We start from the raw sequence: 16,267 nt of genomic DNA on the forward strand, positions 1-16,267 counted from the left end.
TTCATTTTCTTGTGAACTTATTCTCAAAGGAAACAAGAAAACTGATGTGTGTATGTGTACATGTCTAAGTTACTTCAAATTCCTTCAGAATGATGGCGGGTGTAAATAAATAGTCAAATAAGAAAAGTGTTTGAAAGCTGGGAGGAAATAATTCTCACCAAAGGAGGTGTGAGAATGAGATGCAGACCCCAAGAGGCTTCTTGGCCCTTGCCGCCAGCAGCACAGCCCCAGCTGCGGAGTGATGGGTCGAGAACTTGTGACCCTGATATTTCTACTCCCAAGACAGCTTGCCTTGGCCACTGCTGGGGTTTTCCACACCATAGGCCTTTAGCTTCTGCTTGGAAGTGGAGTATTTTACTACTTCACATTTGGTTCCCTTTATTCCTTCTCATATTCGAGTTTCATGGGTATCTTTTAGAGATTGTGAATGGTCCTTTTCAATCGAACATCTTCCTGAGTGAGACCTGGGAAGGTTTGGGGTGGTGAAGGTGGACAACTGCAAGATCTGGGGGGCAGCATTCTAAAATACTGTCCCGACTTGGGACACTGATCACAAACTGGCACATACCAAGGGTTTGGCTGAGAAATGCCACTCACAAACTAAGGGGTTCGAATAGCTCCTCCCCAGTGGTGGCAGTTTGGAGAGGTTGTGGAATCTTCAGGAAGTAAGTAGCAGCTGGTGGAAGCATGTGACTAAGGTCGGATTACAGAGTATGGCTTACCCCTGATCACTGCCTGAGTTTCTGCTTCTCAACTACTGCTGAAAAGTGACCAGCTGCAGGTTCCCACAGCAAGGCCAGAACCCCAGGTACCACGCTTTCCCATCATAAAACCCTGAGCTCAGATGAACTCTTCCTTTAAGGTGCCTCTTCTTGAGTATTTGAAAAAAACAACAAAAAAAAAAGTAACCAATACAGAAGGGTTCTCAAAAAACACTCTTATGTTTAGGTATTTATTGATCAAGACTGGGTAAACTCCCTGAAGCTGCTATATTCAAGATTAGGGTTTAAGAAGAGGACAAGATAGAATGAACAAGCTAAGCAATGTAGCATGCAGGGTAGCGTCCAGGAGGCATATGAGGCACAGAACTGCCTCTCTATAAGGAGCCAGGGCACTGCCTCTCTCTCAGCAATTACATGTGAATACTAACACACACACACACACACACACACACACTGTGGTGGTTTGAATAGGTATGGCCCCCAGAGACTCACGTGTTTGAATGCTTAGGCTTTGAGGTCTTATATGCTCAAATTACACCTAATGTGACACAGCTTTCTTCTGCTACCTATAGATCAAGATATATCAACTCCTTCTCCAGCACCATGTCTGCCAGAACACTGTCATGTCTTACCATGATGATAATGTACTAAACCTCTGAAACTGTAAGCCAGCCCCAATTAATTGTTTTCCTTTATAAGTGTTGTCATGGTCATATATGATCTGTATAGTTGATCTGAGTCTCCAGCACCTCTAGAAATTGGTTTACAGAGTCCCTACCATATATTGTCAGGATTTTCTAACTCTGTGATTATCAAATATGACAAGATCCCACCCTAACTCATAGTATTACACTCTTAAGCATATTCAATGTCCCCCCCCCCAAAAAAAAAGAAAGTCCCTGTCAGGCATGGTGTTCCAAAGATTTTGAAATAACTTTTCAGAATTTGGAATTCAAGGACAGTGGTCAGACATCTTGGTATCATGAAATTCTTCACCATGCACAAGTGCTAGAACTCCAGTGTAGGAGACACATACATATGGGGAAGTGAAAGAGGTGGAGAACAGAAAACATAAAAGTGAATACTGAGGTCACTAGCTGGTGTTTACAATGCTCTTTTATGCATTAGACATCGTCTTGCCATTTAATAAACCAACTCTTGAAGGAAGCAGGTACAAATGGGGGCCAAGGAACCACGTGGTCAGTGTATGTTAATGCTGAAAAGTGACTCTTTCCTCTGCTGCCTCCAGTCTTAATGGAGGAAAATTAAAAGTAATGAAGAGCATAAACAAGACTCAAAATTTTACTCCATGTGGCTTTGAATAGCTGCTTTTAGAGTGAAAATCCAGGAAGGTAGGGATTTGAATCTGTTGTTTTCAGAAGCTGTCTTCAGCACTGAGAAGACTGAAGTACAAAGAAATCGCTCAATAGATGTCATCTAAATGAAACTTAACTATGCCCCTTTGTCTAGTGACATAGGTAGAAAATATATCTACCTTGCAGAGATATTATAAGAAAGAATAAATAATGCAGCAAGGTTGCTGACAACAAGTAAGTGCTCAATAAATATAGGAATTGCAAGCAGTAGCACTAACATCATTATCAAGCCCACCATAACAACAGGCTCAGGCATTTGTGGGAGTGCTATGTCTTAGTGAGTTTTCTGGGGCTGTAACAGAGTACTAAGAATGGGTGATTTATAAACAATCTACACTTACCTGGCTCATAATTCTTAAGTCTAGTGCTTACAAGATTGAGGAGATGAACTAAAATGGCAAGGTCCTTGTGGCTGTGCCAATACATGAGGGGAGGGCCAGGGCACGTAAGAGATAAATAATTGAACTGAACTCAACATTTGATCAGAAATCGGATTTCAAGATAACTCAGTCTTATGCTAACCATGTTAATCCATGTCTGTCCTCATGGCCTAATTAACCACTTCCTTTTGGAAAAAAAAATACTTTTTTTGAGATTATAATATAATCACATCATTTAAGCCCTTGCATCTTGCTACTACCATCATGACAACTAAATTTCAACTTGAAGTTTGGAAGGTGCCTGTTAAAAAAATGGAACAGGCATCTGATTGGTGTGAGGCTTTCACACTCCACAGAGCAGAATCAAGGCAGAGTATTCCAGGAATGTTCAAGGCTGACTCCACAGCACAGCATTCCTCTCTGGCAATCTGTGCTTCAGACAACTTATTTATTTATTGTTCTGTTCTGTTCCTTTCTTCATGTCTTAATTTTCTTTTCTGTTCTGGTCATCAAACCCCAGGTCTTGCACAGGCTAGGCAAATACTGCAACATTGAGTTACATCCCTAGCCCCATTTCTGTTAGTGTTTTAATGTAGCTTGTTGTTCTTTGACATTTTAATATTCATAATGATTTTATTCTTCTCTTCACTTTTAAAAATGTAGGCTCTTGACGCTACAAATTTTCCTCATAAACATCTACCATAGAGTCTGGCATGATATGTAATTATTGCCTTCTGGCCTGAAATGACATATTCTAGCCCATTTCATCCCTTGATTGACTGATAATTAAGTTTGAAGATAGAATACATATTTCTTGTAATAAATTTCCAAGTTCATTTGGAAATATTAGTTAAGCTGAATTATGGGTAGGAAATGTCATGTGAACTCTCACAGACTAAAATTAAGTTTACAAACAACAGAACACACAGTATTCAGAAGCGTAACTCCCAAATTTCAGGCTGAAATGTCCACATAGCAGGATTATTTATATAGGTCCCCTTATGGGTCCCTTTTCTGAAACTTAAGTTGTCATTTACCAGCATAGACGCTGGGCTCAGCGCCCCTTTCTAGAGGTTCACCATTTGAACTGTGAACCCTGAAGCTCTGCTCCGCAACCTCTCAGCTCACTGAGATGCATCTGTCAGTATCTGCCACTGGCTGAGAGAGCCTCAGAGGTACCATGGAAGTACTATCACTGCTCCTAAGAAAAAGTTCATTTTATGGTGCTGCCACTATTTTCTCTATGATTTAAGGAAGTTCTATCTTTACAGTTACTTTTAAAAAAAATCTAGATTTTTAGAAGAGATTTCACAACTGCACATAACCCTCAATATTTTATTTGGGGGCTCACTGTCAGATAAATAATTCCCTTCTCCAAGCTTTGGCCATGGGCCACACTAACCCTAGTGGACATTGATTGGATCTATTAAATTAAAGGGCAGTACTGAAGGTCCAGTGTCATACAGGAAGCAGCCCCATTCAATTAGCGAAGCTCTTCCCGGAAGGTCTTCTAAATTTCCAAGCAGGAATACTCAGGAATGGAACCAGAAAATTCCTCACCATTTCTTTACACTTATGATGGCCTTCACGGCTGCATCATTTACTCACTCCACAACTTGAGTGAATCTTTTAACCTTGAGATATCGGTCAACTCATCCATACAGTGGAGACAATGCCAAATGACCAAATGCAATCAAATAAGGAAATATATGGAAACACTCACGCACCATGCAGTACATGGTAAATGCAGACTTTACATTCTCATTCTCGATACTGTAGTTGTGGTAGTGGTTAAACTCAGAAAAAGCTCCTAAGAGCTCTTTAATGAATTCTCAGCTACTGAAATAGCATAATTTAATAGAAAATGGAATGTTTAGTGTGCCTGAGGAAAAGGAGACAAAAAACTGTTCTCTCACTTTCTCTTTCTGTTTCTCTCTCCATATATGCTTACATACATGTATATGTCCATAATGCATGTATTTGTATCTAACATATATAATACCTGTGCTTATAACAGAATCAAATGTTTATAAATATATAATTTATTTAAGTACTCTGACTATATATGCATGTATATGAGCCTGTAATTATAATAACATTAAATATGTATTTACATATCATTACTTAAACAGAGATACTATTCAAACAGACATATTGTTTGTCCCTATTTTAGAAGAATTTCCTCAAGGCTCCATAACTTAAAGCACCAAATATATTAGTCTAGTTTCTTATTTATCATCTTTATAATTTTTTTAAAGTTTGTTTCTCTGTCACTATGATTAAAAACTAAGCAAACGCAACTTGGGGAAGAAAGATCTTATTTCATTTCATATTTCCTGATAATATTCCATCACCAAGGAAAGCAAAGTCTGGAACTGAAGCAGAAACCATAGAGGAACACTGCTTATTGGCTTGCTCAGCCTGCTTTCTTATGTAACCTGAGACCACCTACCCATGAGTGCCACTGCTCACAATGGTCTAGGTCCTCCCACACCAATCATTAATAAAGAAAATGGGCTGCAGACATACCCACATGCCATTAAGATGGAAGCAATTCCTCAATTGAGGTTTCCTCTTCCCAAATGACTCTAGTTTATGTCACGTTGACAAAAGCTAACCAATGAAAGAGCCACCTGATCAGATGGGTGTGGAATCATGGATCATTTGTGTGTTCTGCACACTAGTGTTACCTGGGAACTTCTTCTAGGCTAGGATATGTATAGATGAGATATGTTCACACTGCATCTCATCTGCAGGGCACCAAACTCTGTCAGACATTCCAAAACTTGCACTTCTGTGGGTTTCAGGTCAGAGACTCTGATGGTACCAGTTCCCCACCAGACAAGGCTTGCTCCTGCAAGCTGCTGACTCACAAACCCACTCAGCTGCCAAGTGTGCATGTCTTTTCCTCTGTAATATACTGGAAAAGTATTTCACACATTTGCCAACGTGAAAATCAAATTTCATACAATTAGTAGAGGCTGTTGTCACTGTGGTTATGATTATTTAATGTAATATATAAAAGTTAGAACATGCATTTAAGTTTAGATGTACTTTCACAAGATATTTTAGATAAATACATGCACACAGTACACTCACTCCTTTTGTTACATCAAGAATATTAAGTGAAAGTATAAAGAGTTGTATTGTAGGACCAGTAACTCCAGAGACCTAATGAGCAGCTTGATGACTAGAATTGGTTAAGTGGTGTTGAATACTGGTGATGTCACCGTGTATACACCAAAAGGTTGATTAGTTGAAAAGATCAAACTCTGTAACATATACTTTAAGTATACAAAATTTTGAAAGAGATGGAGAAGAAAGAATAGTAGGTATATTTAATTCACTTTGATGCAATAGCTGTGCATTTTAAAAACTCCATCCTGAGAAAATATTTCTAAATCCATAGAAATATTTTATCTTCAGATATTCATTGCATTTTAACTTACCTGTGAAAATGGATATTTAATAACTATGTGCTCAGTAATTGCTAAATAGTTTATATTATCCCAATCAGCTGCAGTATTTTGTAGTCACTAAAGTTATTTATAAAGAGATAGTAACAACACATACTATAAAATCAAATATGGGAAAAAATAATTAGCAACAAGTAAACCAGTGAACACTGAAAGGGAGTTTGCTGCAATGTTATCTCTTGTCTTTGCATAGTAAAGTTGTGGGCAATGTTTCTTCTTTGTTTTGTTTTCTTTCTGAAATTTATAAAATACATTTTAATAAAACAATTGACTGTTTTTAGGAAGACATGAAAGCATATGAACTGATGGGGGATAGAAGATGGCATTAATTTCCCCTCTCTCCTTTTGACCTCCACTAGAATGACTGAATTGCAGGGCATACATTTTTGGTGTATTGCTGGTGAGGTAGAGTGTCCTCACATCTAGCTTACTAAATTACTAGCTTCTAGATAATTGGTAGGGTTTACTCTTTTCTGTCCCCAAGGCCCAGAATAGAGTCTTAATGCTGAGTAAGGACTGGATTGAACAGTGACACTGAATGATGTTGGCTGCATCCACTCTATTCTTTCAAGGGGGTCTTGAGTTTCAGTTCCTTCTGTATATTCCTGATGCAAGTCAAGAAAAAAAAAAACCTCACATTGCATCCCATCCCTTTACCTTACTCATACTAGAACTCAAATGCTTTGTCTCTTAAAGGCCCAAAAATCCCAAGACTGAAATTTTCCTACATAATAGTATACACCTATTTGGGCAGGATGCAGACAAGCTCAAGAAAGCACAAAGAATGGAGCAACTCACCTTTTCAGAGTTGTGTCCATTGCTGTCCCATATGATAACCCGAAGTTCCTTTCTTACAAAGTTGATATTCACCATCCATTCTCCTCTCATCCCTCAGCTGAAGGCATACTTTGTACAGCTCACATTTCTGCAAATTGGTGTCTATTTGTAGCTATTTGGTTTATTATAACTGGTCCAGGGACAATTTAGAGCAGACTTTGGCAGGCTCTTATGATAACAATCTGCCCCGTGGTGCTCCTTATGGAAGACACCTGCTTTGCCAGGAAGATGCATTAGCTGTGGGTGACTGAGTATGAACACAATTAAGTTGTCAAAGTTTCTGCTGGACCCTGCTGGGTCTGGGCACAGTAAATCTCAGGGATTCCTATTTCTCCTGTTGGTTACAGTGCCTGCCAAGTCAAAGGACCCTGGTTCCATCCTTGCTACATTTTGTGTCAGAAATTATTGGTAAATATATGGTTTACTTTGGAAGGGAACCAGGGCTTCAGTCTCCTGTTGATGTTGTCCATCTAGCTATTAATCCTTCATGCCTTCCAGGTTCTTTCTACCCAAAGAGGATGTAGGAAGTAGTAACATCCCTGCCAGAATGATCAGCATATAGGACAAGCCCCAATCCAATGTGGTTGTCCACCTAGGACAAAGCCTCCTGTGAACTTATGGCCAAGATAATGAACAGAACAGGGTCACTTATCTCCTCAGTACATGACTGTCCCTGGAAGTGGAGAAGGTCACATACGAGATTTTCTGAGGCAATAAATCATGTTTCTCTCCCCTCACTCAGACGTTCCCACCAAAGTCCATTCCAGGTATCATTATGGGGATCTTCAGATTAAAATAGGAAAGGGGACTAATTCCTATCTTTGATTCCATCATCTTTCACCAGTGCCTAGGACTAAAGCTCCTATCTTATCGAACCTTTTAGGATAGAATGTGGATGTTGGAAAAGAAGCAAGCTTTAGACTTAGACCCCATGACTATAAATTTGCCTCGGGCCTTTTAAAAGCCACAAACCATTTCTCTGTACCAGGCACAACCATGCACTTTGAAATATGGGCTGAATAAAATTAGATTTGTGAAGTATCTCATAGTATCTAAACAGACAGTTGTTCCCTCATCATATATGTGGTCAATTACAAGGTCATTTGGGTCTCAACTCAAGGCTCATCTCTTTAGAAGTGATTTCCTGACCTCTCACTCAAAAGTCTCTGCCACCCTAGTCACTCAAGAGCACCTCACCTTTTCTCATAGAGTGGACAAGAAGGTGTTGAGTTGTTTGTGATAGGATAGTGTTTCTGGAAAGAGTCACAGACATGCCATGGCTTCCTGCTCAGCAGCTGCCTCCGAACAGGGGCCAGTAGCTTTGTTGTACAGAATCAGCTTTGGTGTGAGGCCATAATATCCTGCACTTCTGGTGGGCATCTAAGGAAGGAGATTCAACAGACCCTCCCATCCTAGACCCTTCAGAAGGTGCCACTAGGTTTCCCTGCAGAAGTCCAATATAACACAGAGAAACACAAGATGGGCCTATCTTTCAAGTGAGTGTTGGAATCAGAGTGATACAATTGCATGTGGCCAGCCACAGAGACCAAAAGCACAACTCTTGGGTGTGTGCTACAAAACACCTTCTGTCTAGGTATGAGCCAGATCTGGCCACCATAATCCACTTCTGTTTAACAATCTCTGTTGTGAAAGAGGAAAAGACTATCTGTAGTAAAATAGAATGTTATTGTTTAGAGAAACAAAAGTGAGAACTCAAAGCCTCATTAGTTATCTAAATAAATATAAGTAGATTAAAAATAAGTACCACCTCCTTCATAAAAATCAGAATTTTAAGAATGCTACATACTGAATTAGGTGATTGATATAACTCATATAATACTATTAAAAAGACTAAATCCACATACAACTTGGGGAAAATTGGAACCTTAGAAAAGTTGTTCATCTTGAGGTGTGCAAGTTATATTTTATACAACTCCAAGAGGCAACACCTATTGTGTAGGAAACAAATATCATTTGAGAGATAACTGTCCTGCAGGTGGCAATACAGTTTCTGGTGGAAAAGGGGCTTCATTTTCTAATTTGCACGGTGTCTTACAAGCAATTGGCAAAGGCAATGCACATACATGAACACAGCTGCTCTAATTCCATGCAATCTACACTAAGTAAAAAAAAAATCCATCATGTGGGGAATGTTTTATTTACAAAAATGTTCATCACAGCATTATTCAAACATTGCAAATAACCTGAATGTCCAATAGGAAGGAAATGATTCAATCAACTGTAGTGTTCACAATGGATATTTAGGAACTGCTTATAATAACACAGGGAATGCTTCTGCTATGTGATCATTATAATTTTATACTTAGGGATACAAAATTGTATATGCAGCATGATTACTGCTATGTAAAGCAAACAAAACATTTTAAAAGCCATTCATAATGAAATTGTAGGATAGTAGTACTCTGAAACATGTATTAGTAGCAGTTCTTTGGGGGTGTAAGATTACCAATGCTATTTCTGCCCTCCTAACTTCCTATGTTTTCCAAATATTTTAATGAGTATGTGTGTGTGCTCATTTTATAATTGAACACGCACCAATAATTTCTAAACTAGAGAATAGTTGGACGTCAGAGGTAGAATTAAAATCTTCTCAAAATCCATTGGTAAAATATGAAGTCCATGCCCTACCCGATGGAGAGGTTTCAGTGCCCTGGCCATGGGAATTAATTTCAGCACCAAATTCAGGAATCCTTATGGATGTCAACAGCTACAGGAAAGCTCTGAAAAAGCAGGAAGCATCATTCAATCTAGGATTATGCATTTTGAATGTGTTTTATTTCCCCAGAGGAGAAACAAAGTTTCAATTCTAGGAGAAAAGAAAACTTAAATCTTTAAATAAATAAATAAATAAATAAATAAATAAATAAATAAATAAATAAATAAATAAATAAAAATCAGAAAACAGATGTGGGTACTAGGCCTAGGACCCCACCACCTCCAAATACTGTAGAAGATAAATGAGTCAAAGACGAACTGAGCCATTTAATATGTGGTTTGTTCTTCTGTCTGCAGTTATTTCCATTTTCTTCTGGTAGAGGAACTCTGATTTTTTTCCTTCACAATTTCTCCCTCTGAGCATACACGTCTCAGTGAGACTGAGTGCATTCTCTCACGAAAGCATGAGTCTGCATGTCATCAGGCCTGACAGATCCATATCAGAGGTCAGAGCAAGCCTGGCAACCCAGCCGTGCATTTTCCAGATCAAGCAGTAGGGTTCCCTGAGGGGTTTTGAAAAGAGAATTTCCGCTGCCTGTACATTGGGCTAGTCAGTTTTAAGTCTAACTTTCATAATCATCCTGCCTAAATGTAGAAAACTCTTGCCTGAGAAAGACCCAGATGCACACCCATAGGGGGGATGTGTAAAAAAAATCTCACAGGAAACACGGAACACAGAAGAAAACTCAGTGTCCTCATGGTCTTTGCATTTTGATCATTTTCCTGGTATTTTGGTATTTTGAATCTATTCACACCTGAGTCAATTCTACTCTTTGACATCTTACTTCCTCAAACTACTAAATCCCGTACTCATGTGTATTTAATTGAAATTGACTTAGATAGAGTCTGTTTTACTCACAAAGTATTCTTGTCTACATGGAAATAAAGAAAAGGGGAATAAAGAAAATCCAAAAGAACCTGTACATTACAGATTGTGTGTGTGTGTGTGTGTGTGTGTGTGTAGATGATGAATTGAGAAACACATTAAATTTTAGGTGAGTTTCTCAATTAAGTTTTGTGATAGTAATTATTATCCACATTTTTTGGGGTACTGTTAGTGACTATTAGTGATAGGATGAAACCCAATTAACACAGCTTTAACTCTAACACCAGTTCAGACAACCCTACACTTTGAGGGTATTAAAAGGGCCTGATGAGTAGGACTGCCATGTTCAGGGACCTGTGCCATGAACAGCTATGTGATCAGTGTGTAGGATAGAGGGGAGACATGAGTGTCAGAATGACAGCACACATGACTCCTCAGAAGTTTAACCACCCAACGGTGGGCTGCTGGAGATTGGAGCCCACCTGAGAAAGAGGCGTTGTGTCTTTAAGTTAGAGGAAATGGGTTTCAGTTCACACTTTTCCTCAACTTGAAAGAATTTTAAAAGTTCCCTAGGTCTATCTTTCTGGAGTTACAAAAGGTGTGCTCTAGACAATAAGAATACTTACATTTGGAACAGGCATAAAATTGTATGTTTTTTCATTCAACAAAACTGACTAAAAGCCGATAGATAACAATAATAAATGGTATATTTTAAAAAGCTCCAAGAAAGATTTTTAAATGTCTTCACTATAGAGGCCAACTTAAGCCTCCCACACCTGAGGCCACCTCAGCTCCTCAGAATTTCTTCCTTTGGTGAGCGTGGGAGTGGGGTGGGGGCTCTGGCCTCTGGCTTCTAGACACCCTCTTTGTGGCATGGCCCTGAACTAGCAACCTGTACACCTGCCTCATCCCAAGAAACCCAGATACATTCCTGCCCAAAGCTGGGGGACATGTTGGCCTCTCCCAGCCCTCCAAAGGTAGAAAAAGAACAGCAAGAAGCAATTGAACATATTGATGAAGTCCAAAATAGAATAGATAGATTTAATAGACAAGACAATGAGGAAATTTTGAAAGTAGAACAGAATTTATTGCCAGAATCCCACATTCTGGTATAACACTTGTCAACCATCTACGAGTGTCTGCATTGCTTGGGGGGAGAGGACAAATAGGCTCTATCTTATTTGTCCAGAGTTGTAGAGACAGAACTTGAAGACACAAAATTAGATTACAGAATGGATTTTTATTTTGGTAAAAATTGTTACTTGGAAAATAAAGTTCTCTGCAAAGAATTTCATCCAAATGAGGGTAGCAACCCATCTTCAAAGTCCACTGAAATCAATTGGAAACCTGTAGAGGGTTTTACAAAACTCTCAAGTCCAATGCAGAATAAGGTCCTCAGGAGGAGGCAGTGTGAGGACCCAGAAAACTGATCTACCTGGTTTACTGACTCTCCTGATGCAGGTGCCGATGAGTTACAAGAGAGGTCATCAAAGACCATATTTGGTCGTTTCCCTTGCAGCACTATTGAGTTCCTGATGTGGATGATGATGAAGAAGAAGAAGAAGAAGAAGAAGAAGAAGAAGAAGAAGAAGAAGAAGAAGAAGAAGAAGAAGAAGAAGAAGAAGGGGCTTATGATGATGAAGGAAAGAAAGAGGAAGAACTGGGAGATACTGGTGAAAAAGAGGACAAAGGGGAAGAAGACAAAAATGATGACGAAGTGGAGGAAGGAGAGATGAATGAAGGCAGGGGTGACGAGCATGGAACACTGATGGGTGCTAACCTTCTTTTATTGTTTTTTCTTTCTAGTTTTTAATTTTCTCCAGCACATGGGAGCAATTTGCAGTCACCTCCCCCTCCTCCCCTCTTATGCTCAGTTGCCCTGTTTTTCAGGTCTCTCTCTTCTCAACACCATGGTTCTCTGCTTATTTAAGGACAAATAACCCTGAGCAAAATGCAATGGGAGAGAATTTCTTTAATGTGTTCACTATGAAGTAAAGATAAAGGACTGAGAATACACACATTCTTAGTCTTATTTAAATATTAACCCCATGGATACACATATTAAAGCATTATGTGATTCTCAGTAATATGTGCAATTTTACATTTTTATGTACAAATTAAAAAAAAAACATTTAAACTTCCTGAATGCCTACTAAATCAGAGCAGAGCGCTAGCTGATCTAACAAAATAACAACAAAAATTTTATTAATGTAAAGTATTAGGCTTAAAAACGAAATTGAACAAAAATTTACATTTGTGTTTAATAAGAAATGATTATTCACAGAGAAAATGGAAATCTGTCTTAGGTCCTCAAAGACGAGACAGGGCCAGAGGTCACTGCATTATTCAGAGGGGTCTGGAGAGTGGGATGAAAATCAGTAAAGAGCCCGAATCCTTTCTTTTACTACTCCGATAGGAAGTGGCTACTGAGAAGGCATAGGCACAGCACCGCTGTAGCAAGCATCTCACCACTTCCGTTGTACCTGTGGTCAACATGGCTACCTTGCTTCAGCCACTCCCCTTGCCCTCCTTAACACTAGCTAGGCCCCATCACTAAAGGAGCTTCCATGAAGAGAGATAACCCAGCATTCTGGCACATCTTTCCTGGTATTGCCTCAGCATTATATTCCTCTGCATTTTACCTACAATCTGCTCCTGGCACTTTACACTCCTGCTCTTCTCAACCCCGGGCTTCTGGAGTTCATGAAACAATAACTGCTCAGACCAGCATGGTCCAGACACAACTGTGGCTGTTATGCCAGGCTGCTGAAGGTGAAAATGCCACACATGTTTACGAATCCCTGCTGAAATAGAGTACTAAGTCCCAAATATTGGGTGCAGGCCTCACAAGAACAGCATGAATAGCCTTTAGGATGAACCAATTGAAGGATCTTGCTTATACCAAGCTATCACTTGCCAGGGATGGGGCCTACAAGATAAAGACATACTTATTTCTGAACCAAGGGAAGAGGCAAGCCAGAGTCCCATGTACCTACTACAAGACTCTGTGGAAACAATAAGCTACTGATAGCTTTAGTCTAGAGAAAAAGGAGATTTGATATGCATAATTTTGAAATAGGGTGTCATTCTCATCACAAGCACAAAGACTCAAGGATGGGGAAAACACTGTATCTGCATCTTACTGTTATGGTACACGGACACCCCATCCTCTGGCTGGGTCAGAGTGTTTGACAGCCATGTAATGGGTATTGCAGTCTGTGATAATGGGCTCCTTGGATTCTTCCTTCTGCAAGTCACCAAGTAACACCCTTTTGCCATATTACTATATTGTGGGAATAAGTAGACAAGTATCTTTTGCAAAGCACTGGGAATTGCCTGCCATCCATGCTGCAGATGTACCTACTTTCAGAGTCATTTGCCCTTCCATCATTTGAGAATAAGAACAGCATTTAAAGCATGCCTTTCCATGATAGGGAGAGAGAAAGGTGTGTAAATTAAGGCAAGCTGAAATACTTGTTAATTACATTTTCTACAACAGACATCTGCCAGACACTCTATATTAATTACTGTATATAGTCCTCCCAACAATGCTAGTGAAAGATGATTAATTATTTCCATTTGCAGATGAGAACAAAACATGTCTTAAATAACTACTATCACTTATCCAAGACCCCCGAGTTAATGAGAGGAATGCTCAGGACCACAATCAGAGTGCCCTGACTACTAAATACCAAGAGACCTTCCACTCATAAATGTACACACACACACACACACACACACACACACACACACACACACACACACACACATTTGCATATCTGGCCACAAACTAGCCTCCTTTCCTCATGTAAACAGAGAAAACTCACAAGCAAAAGTCCATACCACTTTTTGCATATACTCCTGTCCATGTGTATACCCTCTCCAGACTGGCTCAGGCTTTTCACCTCATGACTGGCTCATAGGAGTTCATGGTTCTACTTGGTTGATGCAATACCAGAAAAGTAAGTTAAACGTGGGCAAACCAGCTGCTCCATCTGTCCACTCCTGGGCTCCTGGCTGATTGAGGCAGCAATTGGCACTAGGCTCCAAGGAGTCCTTGACCATCTGTCTTTACTAGACCAATAGTCACTTTGAGATTCTTTCCAGGGCTCTGGGTTTTTGCTTTTCCAATGATCTGTGACCCTATACCCTCCCTCATTGAAGGAACATTTGACCTTTTAAGTAGGGATGTTCAGTTAAGGTAAGGTTTCTGAGGCTGGTTGAAGAGCAACACATCTTAAGCAACTTAGCACTCTGGCCCTGGCAGAACTCAGGGCTTGCTTGTTGATGACTCACTGAGCAACAGTGAAGATGAGAAGCCCCCAACAGCTTTGGTGGATGGAGATGTTTTAGACTTCAAACTCTGTGCTGCTCATAAAAAAAAATTGTAACAAAAGCATCTTAAATTCATCTTTTTCTCTACAGATAGGGAAGAATCTGGGGCTCAAAAGCCTGGTTGCTCCCTTGCTTTCCATATAAGATGAGAATGTTAAGCTCTAACTTTCTGGTAAATTCCACCATCACAGGCAGATAACAAATTGAGATCTCTATGGAGTCAGGGTTCTGCTCTTCTCCCCTGTAACTCACCCCCCCCTCCATCTCTCCTCTCACTCTCCTCCTTATTCCTAACTCCACTATCCAATCATCTCTGGCTCCTTCCATTTGGCAAGTCCTCTAATACCCTTCAGGCTTTGTGACTTTAGCGTCCTGTTCCCATCTGATTCACATCTGACAGTTTAGATTCATCTTTTACAGTTTCTGCTGAGAACCTCTTCTTCAGACCTGATCCCTCAGAATCTCACTTTAAAATGGCTCCTCCCCTGTTCCCAGACAAAGTCCCATCCCTCAGAACAATTCACAGGCTACAGGATGAATCTACCCACACACCTCCTGCTGCCCCACACACAAACATTGAGAACCCTGGTGGGGGAGAGTCTCCCTATCATCTACATTGTGAAAGGGACACACACCCTCCCATTCCACAGAAGCTGTATTCTGTTGTGCTGCCTCCAATTTAAATGTCAGTATAATTTGCCCTTATAAAAATACAGCTCTCTCTACTTTCTCCACCAGGGACTACATCTGTAACCAAGGTAACAAAATCCAGGTGCAGCAGCCCTACCATCGCTGTTTCTATGAGGATGGAGAGAGTACAGAGAGGGCAAAGGATAGGAAAGGTACCAAGATACTGCACGAGCTGTGTCTGTCAGGGATGCATGTCCATCCTGCCAAGGAAACATTCACCTCTGCTTTACAAGGAAACATGGCCATCTGTCAGCAGGAATTCTCTTCTACCTAATATCAAAGGTTTTGCTTGATCCACTGAGTTTAGCTAAAAGAAATGGTCATTTTCAGAAACAAATCTTGTAAAGCCATTGACTGGCTTGCCTAAATCCAAATGCCCCTGTGTAGTTGAGCTGGCTTTTCTAATTGAGGTAGATCTCTCTGCCCCCACACACAGTAGCAAAAGGCTCATTTTCATCACCAAACATAGTGGTAGTGTTTCACATATCACATACATAATAAACACACCTGCCATGCTCTGGTGTGTATATGCCAGTGCATGCATCTGTGGGTGCATATTCTTGCATGCCTTTGTATGTATACATGGGTATGCACAAGGGTTTAACAACTTCCTTAGTGACAGTACTTATCAGAGCTAGTAAGGCTCCAGATTTGTGGCTCCAATGCCTTTTTTGTAGTATACTATGCTATCCCCAGAGCAGACCCTCAAAAAAAGTGAGCAAAGACCATAAATATATAATAAATTTTAGTGCCATCTGACTGGAATTCAAGACATGCCACAACCTGGAAAGAACAGATAAGCCAAGAAGAATAAACAGGAAGTGACCTCTTTTGAGACTGAGCTGAAGACTGAGCCAAATCCTCTGCCTTGATCAAGAGTGAACTTATA

The 16,267-nt window shown here is 40.0% G+C and overlaps 1 pseudogene; it reads left to right on the forward strand.

Annotated features, from left to right (window-relative positions):
- The window catches only part of LOC121832041 (uncharacterized), a 35,850-nt pseudogene extending 20,198 nt beyond the window's left edge, over positions 1-15,652 (forward strand).
- The last annotated feature ends 615 nt before the right edge of the window (positions 15,653-16,267 follow it).

This window comes from Peromyscus maniculatus, chromosome 9 (assembly GCF_049852395.1).
Source record: "Peromyscus maniculatus bairdii isolate BWxNUB_F1_BW_parent chromosome 9, HU_Pman_BW_mat_3.1, whole genome shotgun sequence".
NCBI classification, from domain to species: Eukaryota; Metazoa; Chordata; class Mammalia; order Rodentia; family Cricetidae; genus Peromyscus; species Peromyscus maniculatus.